At 34.5% G+C, this 11,470-nt stretch overlaps 1 pseudogene; it reads left to right on the top strand.

Annotated features, from left to right (window-relative positions):
- The first annotated feature begins 1,175 nt into the window (after positions 1 to 1,175).
- Positions 1,176 to 11,470, top strand: part of LOC107565983 (importin-11-like) — a 185,769-nt pseudogene continuing 175,474 nt past the window's right edge.

Below are 11,470 nucleotides of genomic sequence, written 5' to 3'. Positions count from 1 at the left end.
AACTTTCTGTTTGTCCATGAGATGTGGAAACCTTTAAAGCCATCTGCTGTACTAGTCTTGTTTTTGGCATGATTCAGGACAGGTCGCTGAAAAAACCTTGCCAGTTTATGTTTTGCACAAATAGGGGGCAGAGTTGCACAGCAAAGATTTCCAACTTGATGTTATTTTCCTGGGTGAAATACACAAGTCTGGGATTTTCACCAGGATTTTAGGAACAGTTGACAGAACTGTCTTTTACCCATCAGGCCAGCACATCGTTGTCTTTACATACTACTTTTTTATGCCTTTCAAACATAAACATTTGATTTTTGATTCATTGTGGTTGTGATTTCTGCTTATTTGTGGTAATATTATCTAGCTGCCAAGGTTTTGTAAAGAATAACTTTTTGATAGTTTAAGCATCTGATAAATCAGTAATGTTTTGCAATGCTTGCCACCTTTTTCCAAGAAAAGTGTATATGAAATTAATTCATAACTGCTGTCAAGGAGTTACATTAAAGTGGTATGACTACATTTCTTCTTTTTAAATATATCAAATGTTGCAAAAATATTAAGTAGTGCACACTTAAAATTTTTTTTAAAATTAAGTAATTTAATAATAATAAGCACCAAATAATGAGCACCAAAGAAGCATTTTAGAATGATTTATTGAGGATAATGTGGTACTAATAATATTTAAAAACCCAGAAAATTGCAGGAATATGTTACATTTTAAAATATATTAAAATTGAAATCAATTACTTTAAATTGTAATATTTTACTTTATAACTATTTCTGATTAAATAAATGCAGCCTTGGTGAGCATAAGAGACTTCTTTCAAAAACAGGAAATCAGACTGACCCCAAATATTTGAATGGGAGATTAAATATAATGTTAAAAAGGTATATTATATTCTGTGGTACTGTAATATGCTGGTATAAATAAAACTCGTTGTTAAATAGATTCCCTTACTGACCTTGAGTTTCAAATGTATGTATTTGTATATTATTGAGTAAGTACGGGGTGTGTAGTTAATGTGTGGTAGATAACGAACTCCAGTGTTATTCTAAATGATTCATAAAAGCAAAGGACTCTGGTGAGTAGCAATGTTAATTATGATTTGTCAGGGTTCCAGTCTATTAAGATAATAAATGAACTGTATTGTGTGCTCTGTTTGTGTCTGCTGATTTACCTAATGGACATCCAGAGCGCCAGCTCAGTGGTGCTGCAGGCTTTGACCCAGGCCACCAGTCAGGACACAGCTGTGCTGAAGCCTGCAGAGGAGCAGCTTCACCAATGGGAGACCCAGCCTGGCTTCTGCTCAGTGCTGCTGGTGAGAATCTGCTACATACAGCCACAATATGAGCAATTTTATTAAAAAAAATTCTGTGATACATGTCAGCTGAGGCTTGTGGCATGTCAAAAATATCTTCATATAAGTAGTTTTATATCAAGCAAAGCAAAGCAACTTTGCACATTAATATAAAATTCAGCCAAAATTCTGTTACAAGTGTTTGTATATCGAAAATGGCTTATCTAGTCAGATTTGTTTTACTGCTTTGAGTTTTTTTTTTTTATTCAGGTGTTACATAATATGAAGCCGTTTTTGTACTGATGCCAGGCTTTTGTTGGCCATTCGTTTGTTTTGAATAACCTTACATGTTGATGTGTGTCCAAGTCCACAAAAAAAAGTTGTATTTTTAAAGGGGTCATATGATGCGAAATCGACCTACAATAATGTACAGTATTTGAAAAATAATGTGTTTTTTGAACATTAAAGCATGTCAACATTCTGTTACACCAAATACACAAAATAATGATCTTTAAAAAGCATCATATGACCCCTTTAAGTCACTAAATTGTTTTTGATTTTTGTCATATCGCTCACCCCTAGAGCTGGACACCACAAGAGCCTGCATAACAATTACTTTCCAGAGAGATTAAATAATCATCTTGGCTTGAGTACAGACAACCACAGCACAAAAGTCTGATCCATTTCATCCATCTTCTGTTTCTAACCTGCTGCACATTTCCACTGAGAGTAGAGCAATAATGTGGTCATTTCTGTTGTGCAGTAACTTTTAAACATAAATGCAAACAAACACGCACACATAATGAGCACATTTACATGCACACCAGTAAGCTGATAACTCACAAATATCAGCTTATTAAAATAACCAGTTTTCCATGTTTACATGCACATCAGTAACCTGACAACGCAAGTAAGCTGCGTTTACACGACTTTATTTACAAATCAGGTTATTTCCCTGTAGTGACGTCAAAATATAATAATTTGCATGAATCTGACTCCGAGTATTCCATACATTGTCAGTTGTGATGTTAAATAAAGCGTGCAACATGTCAGCGGGAAACTTGCAGCTCATATATTATCCTCTCATGCAGTTATAAATGCAGCATTTTGAATGAACCACTTCTACTTCTGCTTGTTTATTGCAAAACGTTTGCTCTGTCTAGATGTGCTTAAATCTGCACTAACGATGTGTTCCTGTCACATATCACACATGCACACTTCAATAAGCCGACAGAAAGCAGGTTATTGCGTTTACATGCCACGCAAAATCGGGGTAAGAGGCAAAAAAAAAACTACCTGTGTCGACCGGTTTATGCTTAGGTCGTTTAGCTATGACTTTACTCTGTTAAAAGGAAACCGGTTACCGTGTTTACATGACCATGTGCGTTTTTGGCTTATTAAGAATAATGGGCTTAAGAATGTGCATGTAAACGTGCTCAATGTTATTAAAGTGCAACTAATACCACAAAACAGAACATTACAGAATTTGAAAAAAAAGAAAGAATTCAAAACCATTAATACTTACTGATGTTTGTTATTTTCTTGCCAAAATGATGTCTTTTCCTGAAGTGTGATGTCATTAGTGAACTAGATGTTGTTGCTTAAAGGGATATAAAAAATATTGATATGATAAAATAATTATAAAAAATAGTGAAATATTTTTTTTGTTATAATTTTTTTATATTTACAAATATAAAAATTAATTACAAATAAAATAAAAATTAAGTAATTTTTTTTATTAAAGTAAAGAATAAATCATGAATAATTCAACATTTCTTAAAGGGATAGTTCACCCAAAAATGAAAATTCTGTTATTAATTACTCACCCTCATGTCGTTCCAAACCCGTAAGACCTTCGTTCATCTTCGGAACATAATGAATAAAGTCATTATTTTTGTTTTCTTTGCACACAAAGTATTCACATTGCTTCATAAAATGACGGTTTAGCCACTGATGTCACATGGACTATTTTATCCATGTCCTTACTACTTTTCTGGGTCTTGAACATGGTAGTTTCGTTGCTGTCTATGCAGCGTCAGAAAGCTCTCGGATTTCGTCAAAAATATCTTAATTTGTGTTCTGAAGATGAACGAAGGTCTTACGGGTTTGGAACGACATAAGGGTAAGTAATTAATAACAGAATTTTCATTTTTGGGTGAACTATCCCTTTAATAAATGAACAGTTTTTAGTGTTAAAAGGCAAGATTAATTTTTTCCCACTTTATTGTGAAAATAAATGTATGAGTATGGTTTTCTATTTTTAAAAAATTGATTTCATTATTTTTTCCTAAATATGTTAAGGCATATGATGGGCACATGAATATGTGCAGCATAGTAGAAATGACCCTTGTGGTTTCTTGTCCGCTGGGAAAAATAAATTTTGCTGATGGCTGATCCACCTGAGCTGTGGGCTGACATCCTCACCAGATGGCCATTAGCTGTCATGACTCATTTTGCAATTCATGCCATGCCGCTGTTTTATTTATGAGGACTTTTCTTACAAAATAAAATAAGAAATTAAGCTTTTTAATGAAGTATGCAGCAGTTCTTAAGGGAGGTCATGTGCTGCCAGTGATGACGAACCAAACAACACTGGTCTAAGTGGTCCAGGAGGGCACTGATTTTGCATACTGAATCCAAATCATTTTCATAATAATGTGCAATTCATGCAATTTATTTTCCATCCTCTGCACTGGCATATGAGCTAATTTATTTGAAATGTGAAATTAATATTTCAAGCTTCATACTGGTTGCAGATGAATTAGTAATGACCTTTGAGCCGCACAGAGGTTAAATGCTTCTGAACGCAGGGTGTATAATTCTGTTACATGTCATGGCTTATCTCCTCACAAACACCCTGAGTTTTTGTTTTTGTCTTTAGAAGTGAACCTTTCCAGTTTTTTTTCAAATCTGGCTGCCTTTCAGAAGCTGAACAAAGGCAGATGGGGAGGGCATTTAGACCACTTTGTTGTGTTTACAGTGGAGACTGTGCTGTCCCGGGCCATGATATTTTTTGGTTTGAGCGTGAGTTTTCATTGGCAGGAGGAGCAGAAGGCTGATTAAGGACTAGGGACAGTACCAGTAAATACAATTCTACCACTCTTGATGCTGTTAAATAAAGCAAATATAAGTGCTAACAAATTATTCACGATTAAAACAGAAGTAGTGAGAAGTAGTTTTGTTGTTCACAATAAGATCTGTAACATGCATTTAAAAAATAGATGAAGTGCAGTGAAGTTTCACTGCATGCCAACTTTAAATAAAAACATGTAGACAGCTGTTATTGATGAAAATTCTGTTCAAAGTCTGGGCTCTTTTCTGAAGTATCACCCTGCAGAATCCTGTACCCCTTCCTCAATGCTTGATCAAAAATCTAGCATGTGATATCTATACTAAGCTATGGGGTTGAGCTTTTGGAACACAAAGAAAGGGAAATGCTTAATTTGAACTATAATATTATATGATATATAATTTAAACATCATTAACAGGGTGATTTAAGAATAAATGGGCTGTAAAGTGATTTTCTATCTTCTCTAATCTGGCACTAAATAAATTACCCATAAAAAGGTCCAAAGGGAATAGAATTTTTTTTTTTAATTTTTTTTTTTAGGAAATTGATGTTCAAAGGAATGCAAGGAGACAATATAGAAATGTAGGTCAACCAGAACAAAAGAAATTTAGTTTGTAGGCTAAAAGTTATTAGAGTAAACATCTTTGACTCATTGGTGGTGCTAGAGGGTTTAAAAGACAGACCCCAAAATTTTAATAATTCATCCAACGTTGATCATTAGGCCTTAGAGATTTTTAAGTTAAGGGTGCAGTTGCAAACTGAGAGTACAGATTAAGAAATAGTGGGCACAGTTTATCAGACTTAAAAAGAAACAACTCCTACACGGCCTTAGGGCAGCTCTGTACTTTTGACGTCCCTATTCAGAACAAAAAATAAATAAATCTTCAGGATTTTCAGAAATGCCAGTTTCTGCTCTTGTGGTTGTGTATGACTAAATCTTCTCTTGCTCTTTCAGAGAATGAGGTGTCTGTGGACCCTCAGGCCTGGCCAGTACAACCCCTCTTGTCCCCTGAGGGGGGCTCAGCAGCGCCCGTGTTGTCATACAGCACTGGCTATGGTGGTGTAGATGTCCTCTCAAATCCTTTAAGCCTTCAAACTTGGCACAGACTCCTTCGTTATTGAGGTTTAGCATGAAATAGGATTGCAAAGGAACGGAGCGCAATCCTACGTATCAGCAGACTTTTTTCCTTCAGTGATTTCTGCAGGCGTCGACTTCGACTGCAGCGCTATAAGAATGTCTGTCACGTCCCATCTGCCTCTCTTATCTGTTTGTATTTGAGCCAACCTGCTGTCACTCGGTCTGTCACCCAAAGAAATCAGCCTGATTTGTATGGACTCGTGTTTGGCTTATTTGTCTACCCAAATGGTGCTTTCGCTGACCTTGAGGTGAATTAGGCGGAGGCGGCGAGTCGATTTTATTGAGTCATGTTTACTTGTAAGCTGTCTATTGATATGATATTCACCTGTCACATTTTGAAAGCAATACGTATCTGTTTGTGACACAGAGCCGGGTAATGCACCCTCTCTGCTCTTGTTTTTGCATGCGACAAAGATTTCTTCTTCACGATGATCCTCGGTAATTTATTACCCTTTGCTCATCATCTTGTGTAAGAAATGGGTCTCTGTATGAACTCTTATCTGGCAGAGTGGAATGAGCCCTGGTCTCTGAGCAGCCGAGGGGGTTTGGTGGCCCTGTGTCAGAGCCTGGTGGAGATGCTCCCTCTTGAACGCAGCTGCTACTACATATTTATCAATGAGCATTAGCTTTCCCTGGCCTGCTCCTCGCTCCCCGCGCTCTTATTCTGGACATGGCATGCTGGATTAAACCTCGAAACTCACTCCACTGTGGAATAGCCTTTAATTATTCAGTGTTAGACTTTAGCCTCGCTAACCTAACTTGCCTCACCTCACTTCACCTCACCTCAGGAAATGCGTAAATCCTCTTTTTTTTGTACATTGTTGCGTATTTTTAAAGGTGTCGTCTGTAAGTTCTGTGCCACTAGTGACGTCAAAAAATGACCTTTTTAAAAATAAATAAAATAAAAATAATAATACAAAAAACATCAGACAGTCCCCCTCATCTGCCAAAAGTTGAGAGGCCAGGGCAATGATGAAACATATATTCATATATTGAAAAATAATCAAAAAAATAAAGCACTAATACACTACTTTTCAAAAGTTTGGGGTCATTAAGTCTTTTTTTGGAAATCAATTATGAATAATTCAGCAAGGATGCATTAAGTTAATCAAAGGTGACAGTAAATACATTTATTTTGTTGCAAAATATTTCTATTTTAAATAAATGCTGTTTGTTAAACTTTCTATTCAACAAAGAATTGTGAAAAAATTCTTTATTTCCACAAAAATATTAAGCAGCACAACTAATTTCAGCATTGATAATAAATATTTCTTGAGCACCAAATTAGCATATTAGAATGATTTCTGAAGGGTTATGTGACGCTGAAGACTAGAGTAATGGCTGCTGAAAATTGCCATCATGGGAATAAATTCCATTTTAAAGTATATTAAAATATAAAACAGTTATTTTAAAATTTACAAATATTTCACAATAATGCTGTTTTTTTATTTAATTTATTTTTTTTTATATATATTACCGACCCCAAACTTGTTGCTATGTAAACAAGTATGATAATTCAACTTTTCACTTCACCCCAAAGTTTGATAGTCCTATAGGTTTATTTCTTGCTCTTTTTTGCTTTGGTCTTGTTCAGAGTATCTTCAATAATCACTTGCTGGACGTCAATTTGAGATGGCCAGCTGTCATTTATTTCAAGAATGGCATCGATCGCTATTGGAGAAGAGTTGCACCCCAGTAAGTACATCTGATTTTCATCGCCATTTCTAGACTTTCTATCAAGGTTGTTTCTTTAACTGAGAGATGAACATGATGTTTGTTTCAGAAATGTCTTAATCGCCCACATAGAACCATTATCACATTTATGTCAAAGCAGACCAGAAAAATCTCATTCTAACAACTAATAACAGCCCATTAAGAAAATCACAGTCTAATGTAAAATTACATTGAGTTTTTTTTGTTTTTTTGTTACAGTGATTTTTGCATTATTGATGTAACTAAATTAGTGTCAATTGTAACTGCGGTGACAATGCTTTTGGTTTTCTATTTGAACACCCAGAAGTGACTAATCCTTCATAATAGTCATATTTATTTAGCTGAACAGAATTTTGTCTTTGTATCCTAATTGTAAACGCAAAACACTGCATAAATGCAGTGGGATTTATAATTTCTACCACTGTTGTTAGCTTTATTCAAACCTCTAATTGTTTCATAAATTTTAATTGACATTTATTCAAGCTGGCATTTCATTGTTAAATATGAAACTAAAAACAGGTATTCATTTTCGTGAAATCCTCTAAATTACAAAGTATCTAAAGATGTTAAAAGCATTTTTGTTTCACTCACAGCACCAGATGGAATTGCAAAAACAATGAATTTCCAAAAATGTTTCCCAAACATTCCAAACTCTGAACAATCTCATAACTTATCTGTTGTCAGAGGACTGAATTCAAGTTTTATGACTGGCTAACATCTGTGGGCAGTGTGTGGTTTCTTTTTTTAGTGTTAACAGAGCCTCAGGCAATGTGATGTAGAAAGTGTTGTTTCTTAGGACGTCTTTTTCAGTGTTTCTGTCAGGTCGAATGTTATGCATGTTCTGGTTCTTCAAAAATAATGCTTACTCGTATACAAAGTTACATTTGTATGGTATTAATGTGTTACGTATGAAATAGAGCTCTGTATTGCCAACTATCTCACACATCACTATACAGTAAGCTTTTTATGTGTACTATACACAAATACATAACAATTGATGCATCACAATCATAATTAAATCACAACTGAAACATGTGAGGTATTGGTTTCTGTCTCTCATGCCATTAGCTCTATTAATTTAATTGTTGGAAATGATATGCATGAGCACATAAAAAACATCAATGCGAGGACCTGAAGTGTTGATGCAGTATTGAGAGAAATGGAATCACGATATAAAATATTGTATCAGACAGGAGGACAGTCCCGGTATCAAGGGTCGAGCGTAGCTAACTGCAGCTCTTAAAAAACCTGAGTCTTTCTTAGTCTGTTTGTTCTGTGGTTTTGTCCTCCAGCCCTCAGAGGTGACAGACCAGCCGATTTAGAGAGACTCTTACTTTAGTGCTTCTGTCACCTGTGGCCTCCAGTGAACATCTAATTAATTTGAGGCTCTTGCCCTGCTGTAATTCACAGAAATTCTCAAATTCTGGTTAGTCAGTGACCCGCTGGAGATTTTGGCTCTGCTGAACAAAAGTGCTCAATGGTGTACTTGGTTAAAAGCGTGTGATTTTTTCTCTCAGCTAGCTTAGAACATTCTGGACTCATGTTTTAATGCCATTGTCGCTGTACAGAATTTTGCATGGAAAATAGAAGGGTTTTTTTAATACTTCCATTCAAAAGCTTGAGGTCTGTTAGGTTTTATTTTTTTTCGTTTAAAGAACATTTAAAGAAATCTATTATGCTCTCAAAGGCTAGATTTTTTTAACCAAAAATACAGTAAACCTTAATGTGAATTATTATTACAATTTAAAAGAACTGTTTTCAGTTTTGAAATGTTTTATTTTAAAATTGAATTTAAAAGTTTTAAATTTGGTTATTATCAGTGTTGAAAACATTATTGTGCTGCTTAATATTTTTGTAGAATTGATTTGAAATAGAATTCTTTAGTAAAATTATAAATGCCTTTGCTGTCAATTGAATGCATCTTTGATAAAAAATCTTAGTAGTGTGATTGAGCAGGATATCTGTTTGACACTTTGTTTTTGTGAAACATTTTGCTTGAAAAGTGTGCTTGGGCTATCTTTATTAAAAATAAATGTCACTTGTATTGATTTTTTTTTTTTTACCTAATGCAATGACATTCATACATTTTTAAAAGTGGTCAGAGTGACCAACTACTTTTTAGTGTCACTGTTTTCCTCTGTGATTCAGGGACACTAGATTCAGTATTGACAACCTCTTTTCTGTCTCTCACACTCTGTATTTCTCTCTTTCTTCTCAAGTGCTCTCTCAGAAGAAGAGAAGTCATCTCTCCGTGCTGGTCTCATCACTAATTTTAACGAGCCGGTCAACCAGCTTAGTGTGTACATACATACAGTTCTACACCCACACACACACACTTGCCACATGAAGAGAAATGCAGTTCATTCCCTGACCATGCTCTACCTGTCCTGTTTATGATCAGTCATCCAATAAAATGAACTATCAGACATGATTGAGTACCATTAAACTCCTCTGTTTAGTGAGTAAGAGTCTGATCTGTGATTCTAGTGAAAGATCAATGGGCCTGTAGTCGAAAAGCACTTAAAGTCTGTGCTGTAATCTGTTGTTGAGCAATCCTGGAGACATTGATTTTTTTGGGGCAGTTTTATACATTGCATTAATTTGACCCTTGAGTTTGAACAAATCTGAATCATTATAAGAAAATCTATTATAATAAAGCGGTGTGACATCCATGGATTTAAATCAACATCTGCTGCTCTTATAATAACAGTAGATGTTTCATTTTTAGATGCAGTTTTAACTTGTAATTCTGGTAGTAATCGATAAGCTTAAGTTAAGTGGAATGCAATATTTAGATTATTGGGAGATGTTGATTTCGAGGGAACGTGGACAATAACACAAGCAATTAAAATTACAAGTTAAAAACTGAAAAAACATTTCTTTTGAACATCCATTTATCATAATATTTTTCTCATTTGTTACTGTGTTTTTCAATGCATTTGTTTCTGTGTTCTGCACAGTTTTTGGATGGGTTGGTATTACACACTATTGGTTTATTATTTGATTACTAATGACTGTGCTCAATTCTTGTTGTGGAGTAATGTCACAGGCACATGAAAATTAATTGTAGGCTTAAATGTGCTTTCTTATTATAGACCATGGCACTGACACTGCCCGAATAGCTAGAGACTCGCATACATTAGTGAATGAAGTAGATGTAGTACACAAACACTGCCCTGTTATTTCCATATTGGATGCAGAAGCGACAATACAAAAGTAAATAAAAAATAAATTACAGAAATAAATAGTGAAGGGCTTTGCAAAAGTTGCAATAATATTAATATATTATAAATATTTATTCATGTATTTATTTGGTAGCTTAACTGGAAGAGTACACTGTAGCAAAACCAAGGTCATGGCAAGTTCAGTTCTCAGGAAACGCACATAATAGTGAAATGCATACATTACATGCACTGGAAGTTGCTTTGAATCAAAGTGTATGTTAAATGCATAAATGTAAATGAGAAAATATGTTTGGAGATGTACAGAATGTAGCACTAATTATTCCTATTATTACCACACAGATCACTTGAATGGAATATTTTGGAACTTTGGTCTAATTTGCAATTATAATCTTTAGCCCTATTCGCACGGGATTAAGGTCTGGGACCTTGTGTGATTTTGAAATGACCCCCCCACCACATCTGAATTTCGTGTGGTTAGGGCTGGGCAATATAGCTAAAAAATGTATCAACGATATAATGTTTCATATCGTTCGGTATCGATAATTATTGAAATTTTTTGTAACCTTTTTTAAAACAAAGATCAATAGAAATTTTTTTTTTAATTTAACTGTATTTTTAAATTAACCCAATTTATTGAGACAAACAACAACAATGTTTTGTTTTAACAGTCAAACACAATAAAAATTAAACAAATATCTAATTTCTAATGTTTTATATGCGGATTAAATACAGTAGGTTTTAAGGAAACTTTTGGCTTGTCTCCCGAGGCCACAGGCACAATGAGCAAAATAATGCAGCACATTTAAATTGTCAACGCAAAGAAATAAATGTCTATAAAAAAAACGGCATTACGTCTAAATTAACTCATATAAATCAAATATAATTTTGTATATTTCATAAACAATTATGAACAAAATAGCATCATGTATTTATGCATTGCTTAATACAAAGAGCCAAATCGCCCATCATGCAGATTGCATTTAAAAACATCCTCCACAAATTCGCGATGTGTTTTCTAAAAGTTGAAACTGTTTTAACTTTGCATGGGTTTCTAGACATCTCTTGTGTGAG

This window comes from Sinocyclocheilus grahami, unplaced genomic scaffold, assembly GCF_001515645.1.
Source record: "Sinocyclocheilus grahami isolate Dianchi unplaced genomic scaffold, SAMN03320097.WGS_v1.1 scaffold1038.1, whole genome shotgun sequence".
Classification (NCBI taxonomy): domain Eukaryota; kingdom Metazoa; phylum Chordata; class Actinopteri; order Cypriniformes; family Cyprinidae; genus Sinocyclocheilus; species Sinocyclocheilus grahami.
The sequence above is the reverse complement of the archived record's forward strand: the minus strand, read 5'-3'. Positions and strand labels throughout refer to the sequence as shown.